The sequence below is a fragment of the Melospiza melodia genome, chromosome 8 (genome assembly GCF_035770615.1).
Source record: "Melospiza melodia melodia isolate bMelMel2 chromosome 8, bMelMel2.pri, whole genome shotgun sequence".
Classification (NCBI taxonomy): domain Eukaryota; kingdom Metazoa; phylum Chordata; class Aves; order Passeriformes; family Passerellidae; genus Melospiza; species Melospiza melodia.
In genome coordinates this window covers 31955464-31977010 of record NC_086201.1, presented here as the reverse complement: position 1 = coordinate 31977010, position 21547 = coordinate 31955464, and the positions used below count along the sequence as shown (strand labels likewise).

At 39.1% G+C, this 21547-nt stretch overlaps 1 long non-coding RNA gene across 3 annotated transcripts; it reads left to right on the top strand.

Annotated features, from left to right (window-relative positions):
* The first annotated feature begins 11608 nt into the window (after nucleotides 1-11608).
* Nucleotides 11609-21227, top strand: LOC134421512 (uncharacterized). 3 transcript variants are annotated; one of them, XR_010028610.1, is made up of 6 exons: nucleotides 13350-13514; nucleotides 13892-14019; nucleotides 16085-16185; nucleotides 16836-17950; nucleotides 19653-19768; nucleotides 20730-21227. It is a non-coding gene; the product is annotated as an uncharacterized LOC134421512 (long non-coding RNA). The 3 variants fall into 3 exon arrangements; XR_010028611.1 differs by lacking the exons at nucleotides 13350-13514; nucleotides 13892-14019 and adding exons at nucleotides 11609-11680; nucleotides 12105-12216 and having other exon boundaries at nucleotides 16836-19768; XR_010028609.1 differs by having other exon boundaries at nucleotides 16836-19768.
* Nucleotides 21228-21547: the final 320 nt, after the last annotated feature.

Genomic DNA, 21547 nt, shown 5'->3' with positions numbered 1-21547 from the left:
GTACTTGGGGTCTTCCTGCTTGGGAACAAACTTTGTCTTTGGAAAGACTTTGTGGTATCCAAACCTCTACATCTAAAAGCAGGGAAATGTGGAAGTCTCTTCCCTCTCCAGCTGTTTAATTCTTGTAGGAAACTTTTGATCTTGTGGAATGAAAAGGGGCTCAGAGCTGAAGAGCTGACTCATTTCATTAGCAGGGCTGAAATCGCTGGCACTGCAGAAACAGGATACAGTTAATGGGATTAGTAAGGTTCTGCCACAAGTACATAAAAATACAGCTTTAAAATTATTCTGATAATCATAGAAATGCTTCATAAGTAACTTTGTAAGGCAATATTCAAACAGCCTTACAATAAAGCTAAAGAGCTTTATTATTTTATCTATATAGGTATATGAGAATTTGGATTCTAGAACAAAACCAGGTTGATTGTCATTGCAGAGCAATTTTATTTCTTCTAACCATAGCCTTATCCCTCTCCAATGGTATTTTTTAAATGAATGATTATGTATCAGTTGATTCTGATGATATCCTGATCACAAAAACTCATTCTGCAGCTTACATTTAAACTCAGCTTTACTGAGGTATGATAACCAGTAATCAACAGTGGTTTGTGGTGTGGCTGGGATTTTTTGTAGCTACCTACTTTGAAGATTCTATCAAAAACCTTAAGCATACCTTAGTCCACCTTTTAAGAAAAGTACACAGAAGGATAAGCATCTTTTTAAGACTGCAAAGCAGATATAGCAGATAAAACTAGATGTTATTTCTTCTCCATGCTCCAACTTCTTAATCACATTCTCCCAAGAACATGCTTTGAAGGATGAATAGCCAAAATACGTTCCTTGCATATACACCAAATGTATGCAAAATATAAGTGCAAGGAAATACCTACACACATGGACACAGACTTGGTCTTTCCATTCATCATGGTGGCTTTTTAGTCAAGAAAAAAATCAAGGTTAGTGTTGATCTCTTTGCCTTATCCAGCAAAGCTTGTAAGTCACAATTTGAGGGCTGCTTAGAAGGCTGGAAGTCTGAATCAGTTGCATCATTAGGCTGCAGGAGAAAGACTCCAGTTCACACATGTTCTTCTTTCTTTTTTCTTTTTTTTTTTTTTTTTTGCCTTTTTGAAATGGAACATCAACAACAGTTCAGCGGAGCTCAAAATTAAAGCTCAGGAGCGATCGGTTAAATCTCAAAAAATTGCAGGGGGGAAATAGAGTGAGAAATTAGTTTCTTAATATTGACATGATACTGCAACCTTCATTATAAATAAGATTGTCAGCTGATATCGCTTCAGTTTTACATATGGATTTCTTATGTCTGAGTGGATCATGAAAGTTTCCTCACAGTCCAGCGAAATCCAAACAGATCTGTATGAAATGGGTTAATATTCATTAAACAAGGGCTTCCTGAGGGAAAGTAGATGTTTGCACTGCTGCTGCCTGTGATGCCTGAAAACCTTTCTGCAGATGACTCTCTTGGTAATGAACTACATTGGCTCTGTGTCCTCCATTTGAAGTTGCACTTGCCACTGGTTTTTGTCATTTCCTTCCTTAGGCCAATGTAAAGATGTTGAGGACTTGTTTGACTGCTAAGTGAATTATTGTATGTCTATGCACATATATATATATATGTTAATATATATATTTAAGTATACAGAGCTTAATATTACTTTTTTTTTTTTTTGAATGCATGATTAGTTTTTGTGATTTTACAGGAGAAAAATTAGGGCTGAAATTAAACGCGAAATTGGGACAGAAATATGAAAACTGCAGAGTAGCTAAGTCCCCTCACATTCCAGACTACTGCCAAGACAAGATATTCAGGAATATCCCCTGAAGGACAGATATTTTATATCTATGACAAATGCCTAAATAGCTAGTAAGGTTTTTTCTGCTTTATCTGTGTTTTCTTCATTATGCAAAAAATATGGGGATATTCTTTCCCTGGGTGGATTAGCAACAAACTGGGTTTCTGTGCAGGAATGATTTCTATTTCCTTGAGTACATTCAATTGTATCTGATGAGATTATTTCCTTTCCCCACCCAATGCAGAGAAACAAGGGCAGGATATGGAAAGAGGGCAAAGTAATTATTAAGCTTGCCATGAAAATTCTGTGCAATTCCCAATGGTGTGCTTGTGACAGTTCTTGAAATAGATGTTTCTGATTTAAAGTGATTTGCATGGGGATCAGACCTCTGTGGTTATAGGAGCTGGTTATGAACTGAGTTTAGATGTGAAGAAAATGTATATTTTCTACCCCTTGATGCTGGCAAAGCAACATTGACCCTCTCCTTATTGAGAGTGAGTTATAGAAAAGCTTCTGAATGTTCCCCAAGATGTTCCAACAAGAATAACACATCTTTAAATTAAATTTTGACGCTTTTCCATCCAACAGACCTCCCGTAATTCTCAGTTGGGTGCAGGAGTCCCCTGACTGACGGTGCCCTGTCTCAGTGTTGCATTCACTCTCACAAACTCCGTGTTTTCAGGCTGTTTCACTATCCCAAAGTACAGTTTCAGTGTGTGAAGTGTACCTTCTGTCTGTGCTCTGCGTTTTCTGTCTGTTGTTTGTGTCTCTTGAGCTGTCTGAACAATTGAGAGTTGCAGAGTAACAGACTGAGGCTGAAGGCACATCTTGTTCAACCCCCTAATTAAAGTTTTTGAAATGTTCCTTCACATGGAGTTGGCAATGCTTTTTTTTTCTCTCTGCCCAAAACTCCCTTCAGTTTTTCTGTGTCTGTCTGGGTTGCATCAGGTGCAATATGGTAAATTTGGGTTTGATGGAAGTTGTCAATGGAAGACATTTAATTAGCCGTGTTGTCCACAGAATAAAGTCTTTATTAACAGGGTGTAAAATCACAATAACATTCTTTGCTGTCATATTCATTTACAAGTTTATAACTAATTAGCTGTCAGTTCTCAGCCTTAGGCCCTGTCTTGCACACTCCCAGAACATTTTCCTTTTTCCAAAATACTGTTTCCAGTAGACCTTCTCTCTCAGGCATTCCCAATGTGCTAACTGGGGGGGGAGGTTTACACACCTTTGTTTGGTTATTAGCTAACTAATTTACCTGCTCAGTTTTTTATTTCGGTGTTTTTCCCCACTTTTTCTAATGCTTCAAGAATTTTGTATCTGAAAGATAAAGTTCTTCCACATTTTTTGAGCAAGACCTTTTCTACCTCTCATTGTGCAGCTCTGAGCTTTTATTTAGGATAGCTGCCACATAATAATAATAATAATAATGCTAATAATAATAATAATAGCTCTTTACTCCAGGTATTTGCTGCCTCCCTCTTGGTTGAAGGACATTTCCTACTGTTAAAATATGAATGAGTGATGGGCAATGAGTGATGGACCTGGTGGGTTTTTGGTTTTACCTCACAGAACTGTTTAGACATGAAGGGTTTTCTCAGGAAGGGGAGAGGAGGCCAGGCAGGGTGGCGTGTGTGGAGCTGGAGGTGGCTTTGTGACTTCAGCTTTGGTGACAAAGACAATGGATTTATTACTGGTGGTAGTTTCTAATTTTAGTATGATCTTTATATTTTCCTGAGGCACCTAGAGACAATATAGATTGCAATTTTTTTTTTTTGTAGCAGAATAACAGGCATGTAGAGATGCAAACAGATTTATCTCCCAAGTGTCTTGTCTTTGAATTATGCTTTTCCATCTGCATATCATTGATGTTTTTTTCTGCCCAGAAAACCTTATATTATTCCTCTATTTTCAAGTCCATAGGATCTTTATTGATTGTTTTTATACTTAAGTGTTTGCAGGTCTTTCCAGTTTATGAATTTCAGTGTTGTGCAGTTTGCAGGTTCCAAGAGACCCATCCTGAAGACAGCAGCCAGTTGTATAAAGCTACATTAGCCCTGCTGCTGTTACATTAATGAACTTTGATGGCATTAATGAACATTACTGGCATCCCTGCCCACAGCAGAGGGGTCAGGACTACAAGATATTTAGTCACTTCCAACCCAAATCATTCTGTGGTTCTAGAATTTATTATACTAAAATATTAAATTACTTTTTAGCACGTCTTTATAATGTACTTCTAAACTAGAAAGTGATTGCAGGCAACTTGGAATTTGAAAAAGACCTTTAAAAAAATCGGGTAATTTTCCACACAAAACAATAGGCAAAAGTAATACCTCACAAAGCAGAAGATCTTCAGGACTTCAAATCTTTTTTATTTCCTCTGAAAATAGTGCCTGCTGGCAACAGAAATGGTAACCTTTTTCAGTGTGACTTCATCTTTTAGAAGAAATAACTTTAAAAGTTCAGTTTTAAATAACCAGGAATCTGAAGGCCAGCACTTGAAGATTGCATGGTACAAGCCAGCATTGCAGGCCCTGCAGCCTGTCCATCTCCTTGCTCTTTATCCCTGTGTTTTATCCTTAAGAAAAGTGGTCAGAGAAAAAAATTCTTTTTTATTAAACAATAGAAATAAGGGATAACACTGAAATCAATTTACTGCAGCTGGTTCTGTACTCTGTAGTGTAACACTGCTGACTTCTGTGGATGCATCTGAAAAGCCTTTCATATCCAAAGATTGACTCCAGGCAAAGGTGAAAACAAGAGCAGCAAAGCAAAAGGAAATGATGAGTCTATTTTCTGAGAGGAGAGGTGGGGGGAAAAAAAGATTTTCCTTATTAAGTTTAGCAGGGTAGGACAGGAAAGGACTATTTTCAGAGAAAATGACTTTTCATCTTCCTGACTTTGTTTTACTCAGAGCATTTTTATTTCTTCAGTAGTAGAAGTGGATGCCAAGGAATATTTTATCCATCAGGTTCATGATCCTGAAGGTGCAGCTTTCCAGTGGCCTCCTGTGTGTCACCAGGTCTGAAATACAGCAAAATAAGGTGCTTAAAGACAGGGGTCAGCCTGGGCTTTGCCATCATCCTTGCTCTTTTTTTGGTGTGTATTAAACATTTGTTCTGTGGTCAGACTCTGCCAGTGAGGGGAATATTGCACCTGATCCCAGGAATGCTGGCCCTTGGCATTGGGATTCAGCCCCCTGAGGAGGGAAGGTGTCAGGGAACAGGAAAATTCTGCTGCCTCTCCTCGAGAAAATTAAGTCTCAGAAGTGATGCTGTGCATGTCTAACCACAGCCAGGACTCTTTAGTTCGTTTCTGCTTTTGTTTGCTTTGATTTATAGGGGTGGTTTTGGAGATTTGGGGTTTTTTTGAAGGTTTTTTAGCAGATCAATCCTGATATAATTATTGGTCATCCATTAAATATTCATTGTCTATTGCCTTTGTCTGCTCTATCAGAGACCCCTTTCTTCAAGATTGTGTCTTAAAAATAACTTCCAGTCTATAAAATGAAGGGCTTAAAAAGGATACATGGGGTAATCAATGCTGCTTTGGTTGTTAGAAGTAATAGCTGATATTCTGAGAGAGATTTCCCCATTAATATTGGATGCCTGTAAGAGGATGTGGCATTACAAAGCACAGAATTAAAATATCTATTTTATACTGTCATTCATCTTAAATGTTCCCAGCTGAAGCACGTTGCATTTTAAAAGAAATTAACAAGTTACACATTTATTCCACCTGAAACGTCTGTATGTTATTATTTCTTCTCTAGCTGTTGTTTGAGGTTCCTGCTGAAATGAAGGCTTTAATAGATACTGAATTTTCACATAATAAGACACAGCACATGCCCAGTAAAATTTACAATAGGCTTCAGAGAAAATGCACAAAAGGTCAGAGAAAGGAAGTGCTGTTATCTCAGTTTAATGAATAGAGAGCTAAAGCACAAAGGACACAAATAATTTCCTCACAACCACTCAGCAAGCCTACAGCAGCAATGAGAATGACACCTGCATCTTAAGAGAACCTGATGGCTTGATTAGCAAAAAAAAAAACTTAAAAAAAGTTAAATTTCCCCCTTTCTTTTTTACTAACTGGAATTGTTTATTGGAGTACTTTGTAATTCTCACATGAAAGAAGGTATAGAAATAATAATGGTTATAACTTTAAAAGCATGCTGGCTTGGCTGAGGGATAACACTGGGAGGAGCTCTACTGGGCTGGATTTTTGCACTTAGTCTCCAGGTATTTCTTTTAAAAGACAATTCTGATAGCTAGTACCAGATGCTGTTGCTAGTCTGACTTTTGTAATTGTGCTGATCTGTCTATACTGTGTTTTGTTAAAAGTAATTCATGTTCCCTTTCTATGAAAACTGGATGTTAAAGAGAGTCACTGCATCTTTCCTTCTGCCACGTGACTTGAACAGTAGAAAACTTAATGTTGGATATGGTATTTTGTGGTACTTAATGTTGGATATAGTATTTTGTGGTAGTTAATGTTGGGTATGGTTTTGGTTTTATTGTGGTACTTAATGTTGGATTTGGGTTTTTGTGGTAGTTAATGTTGGATATGGATTGTTGTGGTACTTAAAATTGGATATTGATTTTTGTTTGTGGTCAGAAAGCTGCCAGCACAGTCCCAGCATGGTCACCCCACATCTGAACTGCTCATCCTCATGTGCAGGCATGGGCAGCAGAGATTTCCTTAGTCTCCTTAATTCCAGTAGAGCATCAATTTATAAAAAAATATTAAAAGGTAAGGTTGTTCAGGTGTTGCTTTATGTTTTCCCTGTGATATTGCTTCTTCCGCGGAATTATCATTTTTCTTCTCTCTTAAATGCTCCAGGGAGCTGTTTAAAATGTTGACTCCTATCCACAAACAAGCACATTCTATTTCAGCACAAACACCTCCTTTTCTGTCCAGCACAATAGGCATGGCAGAAAAAAAAAAAGAGATTTTTATGGTGGAGCAACCCTCATGTCAGACACCTTACTCTGCATTTTCCAAGTGCATTGCATGTGGAGTCCAAGGTGATGACAGATACTCCTGGTGGAAAAATTGGCTTTGAGTTCTTTTTTTGTTAGCAGAGACAGTTGCAGTAACGAGCAATGAGGCAGATGTTCAGGTGTCTGCCCAGTGTGTGACATTTGGGAGCTGCAGAGAGGACGTGGCTGTGAGCAGGGGGGAGAGCTGAGTGCTGAAATAGAAATACCTGCTGGTGGCAGCCAGTGCATTTCCTCGAAGAGGGAAGCTCAGGAAACCTATTTTTCACTGCCAACAGAATCGTTCTCCAGTGATTTTTCTCTAGTAACACTTTCCCAAGTCGAGCTAGCTCAGTGTGAAGCTCCCCCTTCTGAAAAATGGAAAGGGTGTCAAGAAGTTTCGAGGTATTGATCCATGATAGATGGTAGAAAAGTGTTTAGTGAAGTACTTAGGTGCTTAAAATACACAAAACATTGCTGGACATAAAGGCAGCATTTGATAAAATCAGGGGTGGCCTTTTTACTCCTTGCTGAGTAGAGCAAACAGATCTGTTGTATTTTCTGTGCATTTTCTCACTGGCTTTTGAACAGTATCCACAGACAAGGGATGAAGTCCTTGACAGTGACTGAACACATCTAACCCCTCTGAATTTCAGAGGTTCCATAAATGATGCAAATAATGGATTTGAGTTGTGAATTTGAGTTAATAATACAATAATCTTGTTGTACACATGATGCACGTGTGAAATTGTGGAGAAGCTCAGATTACTGGGATAACACTTCCTGTGCTGGTGCATGGTTACTCTTCTGGGGATCCCCTAGGACATGCAAGGAATTCCTTCTCTGAGGTGTTAAAAATACCCTTGATCTCTGCACTTACAGCAGGATTATTTTTTTAAACATGAGACAGCATTAAAACTATTGCTCTGAATCTATTTGCATTCATGGGGAAAAAATACAATCTTTTAATATTCCCTTTTTCACCCCCATGGGTGTCATGTCATAATCTGCTTAACCTTTGTTTTGCCTCTAATCTGGTGTGGAAATAAATCCTTTTCTTAGGGATATCCCCCTATGTGCTAGGCAACTTAGGCAATGTTGGGTTTTTTTTTTTGCTTTTAAATCTGTTAAAATGCTCACCTGAGGCAAAATTCAAAGATATCACCCTGTTTAAAAGATATTAAAATAAAATGGGTATTTCTTCATTTGCAAGTGTTGTACTTGATATATAATTATTTTTCCCCTAAAAAGTATATTTTCTCATTTCCTATTAGAAGCAAGAAATTAATTTAGCAGTGTGGATAGAGAGGTTGGAGAATAAAAGGGACCCAAGTCACTAAGGATCAGTTCCTAACTCAGCTGTAGAATAATCATTCTGGAAATGATGTCTGAAAACAAATGTGCTTATACTTTCACCAATGTTCTCCCTTCTCCTACAAGGAGTAATGGCTTTAAAATGAGAAAAGGCAGGTTGAGATTATATATTAGGAAGAAACTCTTTATTCAGAGGGTGGTGGGGCACTGGCACAGGTTGCCCAGAGAGGCTGTGGGCTCTTGCAAGTGTTCAAGACAAACCTGAATAGAAATTTGAACAACCTGTTTTAGTGGAAGGTCTCCCTGCCCATGGCATGAGGTTGGCATTGGATGAGCTTTAAGGTCCCTTCCAACCAAAGCATTCTATGATTCTGTGTGATTCCTCTAATTTCTGTCTTTCTCTTCTCCTGCTACTTAAATAGATTTGTTTTTACATCCCTGAATGTGGAGGAGTGGGGAGCAATAGAGTTGTTCTCTACCCAGTCTGCTGGTTTGGGCTTTTTTGGTTTTTTCCTACCTGTACACATGTTAAGGCCTTACAAGAGCAGATGGAGCTCCTGCTATCACATTTCCTCATTGCCAATTTTAATCAGAACTGCTGGGCTCTCTGGCTACTGCCATCCTTGTGGAATTTACAGGATGGTTTCAGAAGAGGAGAGCTGCTTTGAAGGAAAGGTGTTTCAGCCATAACTGATTCCGTTCAAAGTCTTTGCTGTGTTATTCCTTACTCTTTCTAGATTATGGATAATTATTTGTGAATGCATTTCTTATATAAGGTATCCATGCAGTATTTTCTGTAAAATTCACTTTTTTTTCACTCTTAGCATTTTTTTTTTTCATTTCTGTTCTTCTTACTGGGCCAGGTGAACTAGAGGTTAAAAAGGAGTTTATAATTTTTCTCAGTGTATCCAGCCAAAAGTAGCTTTCTGTATTATGAGGGGAAAACTCCATTATAAAAATATAATATATAAAAATATAAAACTCCATTATAAAATGGGACCAGACTTTAAAACCACATAAAGTACTCAAAGGAAATTAGTTCAATCTTTTAGTTGATCTCAGCTTACAGGTAGATTCCTTTACTTTGACTTTTTCTTTCAGTGAGCAGAGTCCTGGGGAGCTGACCTTCCTGCAGCTAAGTCACACATTAAAGAAATTTAAAATATTAATCAAGAGCAAATACACAAATGTGCATGAACTTGATGTGTCCTGAAAAAGGACCAGGCAGAATTCCTCACTGAAAATGATCTGGTCTTCATGGTTTAATCAACAGTATTGCACAGACAAATTGAGGGCAAGAGAATGATGTGGCAAGTGAGAATTTCTCGTGCTCAGTTGTTGCACACGATGCTGCTCCTCAGCAGTGGAAGGTGGTAATGGACAGGCTGCTGGCTCAGACATTAATCTTCTCAGCTACATCCATAAATGAAATGTCATGCCTAACAACTCCTCTTTTATTGGTATTTCATCTTAGCTTTCCCTGATTAAAATTAATGTCTGTGCATGTACGTATGAAAATGGGGATTAAAAGATCTACATATTCAGATGGTCAGAGATGGTTCACAAACACACAGAGCCCACTTTCAGAGAACAGATATGAAAAAAAACCCAGCTGCAAAAAGTCAGTGCACCTGTTCTTAACAAACATGACAACCTGCCAAAATTTCATCTTGAGATGTGCTTAAGAGTGTGACAGAGATAACCAGAAATTACTGTGCACTGGGATAGCAAATTAAAATCCAGAAGCCAGTGAGGCCACAGGATATTGGATTTAAGACCATGAAGAGGGTTGTCAGTGTTTCTGACATTTCATTGCTGGAAACATATCAGTGTACTCAACGTGTGGATATATTTGAATGCTAAAGCTGGGTGAAAGGCTAAGTCAAATCCACAGGAAAATTTGGCACCAGAAGCAGCTGAGCATCCTCAGTTCCAGTCAGTCGTGGGGGCCGTGGTTATATCAATGTATATATGAAAGAAATATGGCAAATATTATTGCAGTGGAACAAAAGTGAGATGTTTTATTGAAGTTACAGACTGGCCTTGGGTCCAGCTTGGTGTGGCTGCTCTGCTGGTGTAGTATTGATGGGAAGTAAAATCAAAGTTCCTCCCCAAGCTTTACCATGTGCAGGGGGGGGTGTTATCACTAGAGAAGAGACACAAGTTTTACACTGAGTTCTCCCAGTGTTGTGGGTTTGTTCCAGGTCTTTTCAGAAAACACACATTGATGTTACTTCTCTGAGCATAACTTCAATCCCTAAATTCTAAATCCCCTCCATTTCAGCTTGGCAATTAAGTCTGTTGAATTTTACTTGTCCCACCCTGCTGACTAATCAAGCTGAGCATTCTGTGTGTTCTCATACTTTGATCAGCTTTCACTAAATCAGAGGCTTTTTAGAAGAATGCTTCAATAAGCTGTGACAGAAAGGGAAAATTTTAATGAACTTCACATGTACAATTTTAGGGGTGTTTTGTGGATAACACTGTGAGACATGACTGACGTGCTGGAGCATTTTGTCCTTTGCCTCATGGACTTTATTAAACTTTTTGCCTTAAAAAGGGTGTTTTTCCTCCTGAAACATAATCTCCCATCAGTTCTGACCACAGATCCAACCTGTGCTCTCTGACAGTAAATACACAGCCTCATCAAATCCCTCATCTTCCCACGTTTCAGCAATAATTCTGAGGGAATCTGAATAAATTACCTCACAAATGGCACAGCTGCTCCCAAACAGCAGAACTAATGAATTGTCATGACTGGAGAGGGGGAGAGGTGCCTTGCATCTGTAATCCCAGACAGCTGACTGCATCAGGTTTAGTCACCACTGCTAATTACAGGCTGAGGAATTACAGCCACTCTGAGGTTAATGGCTGGTAAACACCTGGAGATAACTCACAGCAAGAGAGGATTTGCCCTGCAGCTTAAAAAGGGGATGGAGGAACATTTTGTGCTGCTGTGCTGACCCTCCAGCAGTGACTGTCCAACCCCAAGCCTTTTAATATCGATGCATTCTGGTTCCAAAGGATTCTAAATACCAAAACTGGGGACCTTTCCCCATTAATTTTATATATTTTTAAGCAGAAATATATTTTTTTAACACTTGAAAGGCAAGGGTGCTCAGCTGGAAGAAAGAATTCAGTTCTTATTTTCCTCCGTCACTACTTCTCCTCAGCTAAATCTGTAATGTTGTAATGAAAAATGTCAGTGGTGTGATGGTTATACCAACAATAAAACCATTTGCTCTCTGTTTTTTATCTGAGGATACTAAATCTGACATGCAGTTATATCTCCAGAGTGGGTTTGAGTGAGCAGTGAATACCAGCTCGGTCAGCAGACTTTTAAATCAATCCTAGTGCTTTGTAAAAGCAGCAGGACCTTGTCAGCTTAGAAAATGTTAATGGACTATCTGGCAAGCATGACTTGAATTGCAATTTCAAACTTGTATTTTACTATACTCATCATTTTTGGCTTTTATTATTTCCTCTCAACAGTAACTCTCATAAATTCTCTGGTAAACCAGACCAAGTGGTTCATGCACAGATAGAGAAAGGTGATAAGTAAGAAAGGTAGGTAAAGGACAATAAAATACTGTAAATTTGAGTGAACTTTGAATTTGTAATACTGTACAAGATTTGTGTTGCTTAATATTCATCAGCCTGAGAATTTTGCTTCTAGACCTGTTGCAGTATTCATCCTCTCTGCTATCTAACAGGGATGGCAAAATCAAAAATCAATGTGTGTCTTAATACTGTGCTACTGACATGCTCACACTTGCTTTGATATCCCTGCTTTGGAAATAAAAAATCCAAGAACAGGGAAAAAAAAACCACATGGACATTTTCAAAGAAAGCTCTTTTTACTGATAAGCTGAAATAAGTCAAGTTGTTTAATTTATCAAGATGACAGCTGAGAGGGGATTTGATTGCTGTTATGTGAATAGTTTTTTGTTAGCTAAAAGGGGGAATGCTGAAAGGTCCTTTAATTTTTCAGGGAAGAGCATGACACATTCTGATTTATGGACAAATTCTAATGACATACCCTGCTGAAATCTATAATCTTTCAAAAGTGATGAAATGAGCAGAGCAGTCCAAAGAGACAAAAGGTAAGTTTAATGTTCCTCTATCTTATCATATCTAACTTCTGGAAACAATGCAGGAGGATATGGAAAGTGAAAATACATGCAATGGAGGGTTAAATTCTTTATTTAAATTCTTTATTACTATTTGATATATTTCACTGAGGATTATTCACCTTTTAAAAAGTGAAAATGAACACATAAGCTTGGGTTTCTGGGCTAGAAGTGTTTCTTATATTATCTGAAATTTGTACTAAGCTTGATATGATCTCTAAGTGAAAAAAAAAAATAAATTAAAAAGCCAAAGTTATTGCATTTGAATTTCTTGTTTCTTCCTGCTCTGTTCCAGTCAGTTCTGGTGGCATTTGAAGTGTCACACTATTTGTGTGTGAATGCAGAAGAATCTCAGTATTGGAGAACTGTCTGAAGCTCATCCCAGATCTCTCAAATTTGGCTTCTATGCAGAGAGATCTTCTGTGCAGACATCTTCAGGCACAGAGAGAGTGTGAAAAACTACAGAATATCTTTTTATAGCTTCAAAATGAAAAATGTAAAGATAAAGCTTGGTAATTCATTCAAACTTTAGAAAGTCATGAATATGCTTACATTTAGGTCATTCTTTACATATGTGGAAACCTCTTAGAGGGAAAGCATTTTTATACATTCTGTTTGAGGCAAAATAAATTGCTGATAACTGTTAAAATTGCATTAAAAAAATCCTTAAACCAGTTCATACTATGGCTATCCTGGTTTGCTTCCTAGAAGGAACTTTCTTAGTTGTCTTGTGCAAATCCTTTCAGAGCAGATCTCCTTGGATATTTTTGGAACCAAACTGTGTGGTATGATGGACAAATGCCCACAATTTTGCAAAGCTGTTTGTTTTTTATATTTTTTTTGTTCAGAATTTTGTGTGAAATGATCTCTGGTAGCTGAACTAATTCACAGACACTTGACTGAGCAGAAAAGTGGAAGATAACAATTTCTTGTGCTCAGCAGTCCTAGCTGGAAGGGCCATTCCCAAAATTACCCACCCAAAAATCTGAGCTTGCATCTCCTAGGACAGAAGGGAGCTCATGGTCATGGTCCCCAGAAAAGACCCAACTCTGTCCTGTGACAAGGGGCCAGGAGCCAACATGGGCTGAGAGTAGCAAGTCCCAGGGGCAGTTTGTATTTGTAATTTTCCAGGTTCAGAGTGGATCCTGGCACAGGATACACTACACTCACATGCAGCCACACAAGCTGCAGAGGAATTTGGCACAAATAACCTCCTGCAGCACATGGAACACAGCTCTGCTTGTCTGGTGTAGAAGGATTTATAAGTGCATGTAAGCAAAAGCATTTTAACACTTTTTTTTTTTTTTTTTAAAGAAATAACTCAAGGACATGTTGCATGTTTAGATAATAATGATAAAAGAAAAGCTTGGATGAAACAAAATCTTGTAGTAATGCCTGTAAAACCTCCTGGCACTATCAGCTTTTGAAGTGTTTCACTCCAGTTTGCATTTATGCTAATGAGCACTTGAATATTTCAGTGGTTTTGTATGTTTGCTTCAGCCTGACCCAATAGCATGCTTTTAAAATCTTATGCTCTGGGATAAAATCGTGCATTTTGCCCACTCTTGGAGCAGATGCTCCTCATTCCTCACTTTGAAGAGTCCCTGGACCAAGCCTGCTTGCAGTGTTGTGTTATTTTCTGCCACAGATGATGGGCTGCTGCTGTTCCAGGCATCTCTCAAATGGTCAGTGGGATGATGAGACAAACACCTGTTTGTTTGCAGTCTCTATAATCTGTACCACGCTTGCAGATGGTGCCCTGCACAGTTCTGTGAGGTATGTGCTAAATAGCCATGAATGACTTGGAAGCAGTGCTGGAAAAAAATATTGACATTAAAACTTTCAGCACTTCCACTCCCATCAGATTTTTAAACCTGGCGGAGCACAGAAAGGGGAGGATCTCGAGATTGCAAATGTTCTGGGGCTGCTAACGTGCCATTTTTCAGCTTTGAGAGAAGTCTTGTGTAATACAGAAATGAAGAGGTTTACCCAGCAGAAAATAAGTGTTGCCACTTTATTGTTTTTGGCAGGAGATGGTGGTTCATCATTCGGACACATCAGGTACTTTCCTTGTGACTGTCATATAATTTAAAATGACAGTGCTTCAAATGGTGACAAAATGACAAAGCACTGATCTGTGGTGGAAGTCTAGCATGGAGAGAGAGCTGCAGCCAGGCAAAATTATTTTGAAAGGGAGTTGGAAAAGCACTTTGCTTTGGGTTTATTTATTTGCTGGGCTTTGCCTTTGCTGATTCACTACCAGGGACCCAGGAGCTGTGAACCTTGGCATGAATGTCTCCAGTTTGTGGGGTATTGTGTCCATGGCTCTCTCTGTGCTCCAACATTTGAGAACTTGTTTATACAACATTGTTCATCCCTGCGAAAAAACTGCTGAAATCAAACCTGGTGCATTGCTGGGGTTGGAGTGCTTATATCCAACCACTTTGTAAAGAAAGAAATTCAGGGTTAAAACTCACTTGCTGGCTTGAATTGTCACAGTTACTTTTGAGATTCTCATGTAGCAGAGAATTTGCATTTTGGAGATATATGTTCAGCTGAATTTCCACAGCCTGAGAAATTCCTGTGAGTGCACAAGTTGCCCTGGGACAAACAGTGTGAGCTGGTCAGTGTCAATAGCTGATGGCAGGAAAGTATCCGTGTGTGTCAAAATTCACTGCTGCCTTCAGAGATCCATAATCCTACAGACTTTTTTTTTTTTCTTAGGGAATTGAGTGCATCTTAGAGGTGATAGTGAAGATAGATTTCTTTTTTTCCTACCAAAACAAAAGTAGAAAAATAGTGTATGTTATAAATATAGTGATTATATGAAGTCTAGTAAAAGTCCATCCTAACCAAAGCACATTCCTTTCAGCAAGGACTGAAGTTGAATGGATGCCTTGTCAAGGCTGACCTAGAGCAGATGCTGGGCAGAGTTAAAGAATAAAGTAGGGATTTATTAAAAGGCCCCAATAGATGCACCTTGGGCAGCACAAGAGCCCAGCCAGGGCTGCACCCAAGATGAACCAAAATGGTCCCAAAATGGACAACTGGTCACGGGGTCTCTCACTTTTATAAGTTCTGCTCCATTTGCATATTGGAGTTAATTGTCCAGTAGTTTTAGGTAATGAAGTCCCATCCTTGTTTTCCTCTGTTCATTCTGCTGTTGTTTATGCTCTTGGGCCTGAGATTTGGGTCATTTGTCCTTGGTCCCCAGCTGGAGAAGGAATTGTTTTGTCTCCCTGCTCTGTGAAGAGAGCTCACCATACCCTAATATGAAGCTCAGAACTACACACTAAAGCAGCAGAGAATATGAAAAATATAAAAGCTAAAACCTGAGGCATCAAAACGAGATTCTTGAAGTGTACAAACATGTACCAGAGGAGCGTTAATGGATGACATTGCTATCTTAGAAACTGGAGCTGTTGCTAAAATGTAACACAGCTGTTTTAAACTGAAATTAATAGACAGACATAATGTACTACTTCATTTTTCTTAAGTCATTTTCACTGCTGTTCCCAGGAGAGGCTGTGGATGTGGGATTGATTTACAGTGAGGAGGATTTTCCTGCTCCTCATCCTCCCAATGGGTTTCCTCTAAAAGCATTCCTGCCCTCCTTCCCACCCCACGGCCCTGCTGGGCTGCAGGGGAGGCACATGTGGAGGGAGAGCTGAAGGAAGGTGTTCACACAAACCCCCCAGCTTTAACCCAGCCAAGGGAATTTTTTCTGTGCTGCCCCTGTTACTCAGTGTAGAAATCACTAATACTGACGTTCCTTTTCCCTGGTCATTCAGGAGATGTGAATTACCTGGCTGACTGGGTGGTCTGTGCTTGTGGTTTGCAGGTTGGAACAATTCAGTGCCTGTAGCCAACTCTAAAATGCCACCAATGGAACAATATCATGACTGGAGCTACCCAGTGTCCTTCAGATCAACAAGTGGCTCTGTAAGTACTGCTGTCCTGGTGGGAATTCTGAAAGGCAAAGCCAGCTCCTGTGGATGGTGGGAGCTTGGTCAGCAAATGACATGGTGGTAAAGAAAAAGCTTTTGTGCTTAGGAATTGTTCTATGGCTGTGTTCAGTTTGAACTTCTCTCGTGTTTTTTGTGATTTATATATATATTTCTAAACAAAGATAAACCGTCAGCCCTCCTAAAAGGGCTCATACATGCCCCTTTGGAACAAAGCATTAAATCCCCAATCCATCTGTGCTGCAGGAGACTCAGATTTGCCAAGTACTGCTTCAAAACTCAGGCTGGTGTCACTGGTCAGTGATGCACTTTAGAGATTTAAAATTTCTTGCTTCTACCTTGCATCCTGTGGTTTTAATCTTCTGTGGAGCTGTGCTGAACGGAGCAGCTGGCCTGTAATTGGGGGAGATTGCTGCAGCCATTTATCTCTGTGGGTGTTACTCCTGTTCTCAGCATTATTGCAGTTAAAATGGTTATCATTTTCATCCATAGTGTCTTCCTAAGACAAAAATAAGCATGTGCCACTTACCTTTTAAGTGTTATTGAATCATTTTTGAATCATTCCAGTATAGAATGATTTACTTTTTTTTTTCCTTGTTTTTTTTTCCTGCTGATCTGTGACCATAGCCCAGGAGCAGCTGTGCATTGTTATCACTCTCACGCTATTTAGCAGAAAGAAGAAAGGCCTAAATAAGCTTACAAGTTTCTGATGACCGTGAGTGGAGTGTCAAAATCCTTTAACAATCCAAAAAAATTTCAAATTATTTTATAACCGTGCATCTAAATTCTACAGGTTATTCAGCTCTTGTTACACTGCCTGCTTTTCATGCCATGTTACTGTTTTCTTCTAACTCTGAATGGCCCTGGGCAGGGGCCCCTTTTGTTGAGTCAGTCATTTCCTAACTCACAAAATTGGGAAACCCTGGGGGATGGTCAGAGTTCAGGTGAGTTTTGGCAGAGGGCTTGTACGAACAGATTAGGGCATGAAAAATCTGATTTCAATCATTATCTTTAGAAAATATTTCTAGTGGGACCTTATATGGTCCAATAATAAGTCTGGGTGGGATCTGCATCCTGCCAAGGTTAATAAGGGTGTTTCTTTTGACTTTGGTGAACTTTAGCATCCTCATCCCTTAAGTGGGGCCATTGCTGTCTTGTTTCTCTTCTCTTTCTAACAAACTGGCGATGCCTAATGTACATTTAGGAAAAACAAAACACTTGTGGCTGTGGCAGCACACAAGTAATGCTATTAATGCAGGAAGAGAAACCTTCTGAAGGTCAAGTTACCACACATCCAAACTCCAGAAAGCATTTGTCATGCCCTGGGAATTGAGCTGAAATCTGACCCATCTTGGAGAAGAAACCACCACAGAAAGAACACATTAGGATATCTCTTACTGACATTCCCTGTGGAGCTGATTTCCTGGAAGCAGCATTAGGTATGGTGTGGGTAATGGCGTTCTGGGAGGAGGTTTGTGCTTGAAAAGAAGCAGGGAAGAGCAGGAAATGCAGCAGAGCTCACAGAGGGAGGGAGGGCAGCTCAGGGGAAAGCTGGACCCCTCTTCAGGTGTGTCCTCATAAATGTCAGCATGTGGACCTCATTCTGAAAAATTTAATGCCTCTGCTTTACATTGTAATCTACAAATAATATCAGCTCCATGAAGACTTTAAAATAGGAAGGAAGAGGATGAGTAATCCTGATGTTGCTCCCATATTAGAGCACCTTGTACTGCTAACTCCACGTAAGTAAAAAATGAGAACATTTGACTGTTTCATAGAGCAAAGCATGTTTGATAGTGCCATATCATAAAACCCTTATCTTTTGGACAGCTGAGCATGGTAGTTGTAAAAGTGCCTGATTTATGCTAGGAATTCTCTGTGTTCATAACTTGTAATTGCTTTTATTACTTGTAACTCAAGGCAGGTGTGCATAGAAAGAAATCAGCAATTTCTCCTCTGGCCACATGATTTCATGTAACCCAGCCAAGCCCCTCTGCACACAGAAAGAAAGCAAAGCCCCAGGATGAAAGCTCTGCCTGGGATTACCTGGAATTAAATGGTGAACACAAAAAGGGGATTAATAAGAAAATAGCTGAGGGCTAGCACAGGTCTTGTCCCCTGAATGGAGTCTAAGACACAGCCTTATACCCTGGTGGGTCTGTTCTGTGCCTCTTTAGCCATTTCTGTTGTAATGGTTTGTGCTAATGTGGGCTGGAACAAATGTAATGGATGTAGGGGGTAGGGGAAAAAGCCCCTTCTGTTCTAATGTTCAGTTTAAAGTGATTTTCAGACAAAAAGAAAGCTGAATATATAGTGCACAATACAGTTCTAGCTAAGGTAAGGAGCTGGCTTGGAAGAGAAGGTGGCTGAGACTGAAAGCAAACACAGCACAAGAGAAATGTGAAGGGCTGTCTTATAAACTGTGTATTTCTCCTGCTCTGTCACTTTATTCATAATTCTCTGTCTTTAAGGTAAATATACATACAGCATGGATTTTTTTTCCATTTTTCTTTTGCCATTTGTATACTTTATTCAAACCATTTCTTTTCAACAGTGTTTTGCCTTTCTTTCCATGGCAACAAAGAGCCAAGGCTCCTTTGCTAAAGCAATGCAGTCCTTCACACAACACCCTCCCTGTGCTGAGGTGGGGACAAACCCACACCTGGGGTTAGGACTGCTGACATCCCTGACCAATATTGATGATAATGAGGCAGTTCCTAGCAAGGCATTATTAATAGGATGGTGTCACCCACAGCAAGTGATGCTCTTAAGTTTTATTACACTAAGTCAACCTTAAAATTTTCAAATCGTTTACAGCTTTATCACACTTTTTCAGGAGCTGTTATTGCTCAGCCATTCTTCCTTTTCATCCTCTCACCTTCTCAGATGAGAAAAGATCTTTGATGCTTCCATTTTCTCACTCTGTGAATGGATCAAAGAGCCCAAAATGCACTGGGCTTTGAAACAGGAGAGCCCAGGAAGAGAGAGATTACACTCAGATAGAACACACTGGTCTGGTTCTCTAGTTGATATTTGTGAGCATGAAAGCGTTAGGGACAAGTAACAAGGGCATTTTTAGATAAAATAATAAAAGTAATAATAAAAAAGTTAATTTTGTACTAAATACCACTGTAATATTATATCTTGCAGTGAATTTCTAACTATTGTGAAGTGCTAATCAGTTTTCTTTCCTGCAAAAGGATCCATAGTCTAAGGAGAGTCTTGAGTGGCAGCCTAGGTATGAGAAATGTTATTTGAATTAGGCATTCTTATCCATGTTTATAGTACTTTCCAGAGGCTCTCTCTCACTTTTAGGCCTTCTTCACAAAAGCACATGCAATATAAATGTTACTGCTGCCAGCTTGTATGCCTGAAAGGTCAATTCTTCTTTTTGTTCTAACTTTATCAGTTTCTTTAATAAAAGATATTAACTCTCTTCACAAGCCTGTCTCACAGAGAGAAGAAAAATATCCCCAGCTCCAAAGAAAATATCACTTCTATTTAATGATTAAAACAAATCAGTGTGAGAGAAGACATAAGGCAGCTACTAGAAAATTCTGGTGAGTAGCAGGCTACAAAAACTTCACTTTTCTGGCAAACCTGAAAGTTTTTGTTTTGGTTTCTTAGTAAAATTGAGCACAATAGAGCAAGAAATATTTTAAGGCCAGGGCTCATACATTAGGAAAAAAATCCTCTCTGGGAGAGGAGACCAACCCCAAACTCACATCTTCCACTGCTGGCAAGGACTTTGAGAGCAAAGTCACCTTTGCTGAGGTGACCCTGGGGAGGCAGCACTGGATTTACCAGGGGAAACTGATGGGAGGGCACTGCCTAAGGCCTCAAAATGAGCACACATCAAAATCATAGGAGATTATTACCAATAAGATCATTCTAATACTAGCAATTTAACATGATTAATAAAAAACAACAGTAATTGCATTTACATAAAATATAACCACTGTGGTATTAAAATAGTGATTTTTTTCTAAGAAATATGTAAGTAGTTATTACTAATTAATAGTAACAAACCAAAACCATTGCTATTCCATAAAATGTAACAGTAATTAATTGTAACAAATTCAATTACATTTCTATAAAATGTAACAGCTATGATAGTACCATAATAATTAAGACTGTATAGTAGCAACAAACAAAAATTATTACATTTTTATTAAATGTTGCAGTAATTAATAATAATTAATAGCAACACACAGAGACCATTACATTTCTATAAAATCTGATGGTGATTAATATCAACAGTCATTACATTTCAATAGATATAATTGTACAATGTTTAATCATTACGGTTCTAAAAAAAAATAATATTTTCAAGAGCCTGTATTAAAAGTATATAATATTTTAAGAGCCTTTTAAAAAATATATACTATGTTTAAGAGCAATGATAATAAGATGTTAGCCTAGTGCAGGTAACCAGACCTGTGGTGTTTATACCTAGTAGAACTCAAGTTTTTGTTCTGAATTTCCCAGTTCCAATTCTGAGCGACTGCATTTTTGTTCCAGGTTCAGCATTTATATTCCACCCCCTCTGGCTGGGAATATGAGAGAAGTTATCCCTGTGTGACAGGGAAGAGCCAAGCCTGTGCAGGCTTCATCAGCACAGTGTGCTCTGCATGGTCACTGCTTGATTATTCAAAGGTGTTTGTGGAAAATAAGTCTGAAGTTCAGCTTTGGGGGCTGATCATTCTTTCTGCACCATTTAAGCACATCATCTCATTTCTAAGTGGTGCTGATTACAACAATTCACGGGCAAGCACAGTCATTTTGTGAATGGAAGGGTGAGAGAAGTGTGACCCTGTCACAAAGCAAAGCCCACGCTGCAGTGAGCGCTGCTAACAGGGACTAAAGGCTTGGGGGGAGCCTGGTTCCATGCGTGATTAAATGCAGCTCGTTGGTATAATGCCTTCACATTTAAACAGCTTAATTTTTAAATCACCAGATAATTGTGTAATTGTGGTATTTCTGTTGCCTGTGATGAATCAGGGTCTCCTGTCTAATGGTTCTGTGGAAATAAAATTGCCTGAAAGCAGCCTCTGTTGTGTGTTGTCAGTGTGGGGCAGGTAGATGATGTTTGACTTGACAAATGCACCTACAGCCACCAGGGCCACTTCACTCCTCATTCCAGGAAGGACATCAGCATGACTTCCTCCATGTGCCAGCCAGCTGCTTCTGATTTCTCCTTGTAGCAGTTCTTTTTCACGGTTTTGCAGCTGGGAAGCTGCTCAATTGCTGTCAAAGGAAGGTCAATCCATTACAGACAGACCTGCTGGACTCTCCTGAAAAATATATACCCAAAGTATTTTGAATAAACAAGTGAGTCT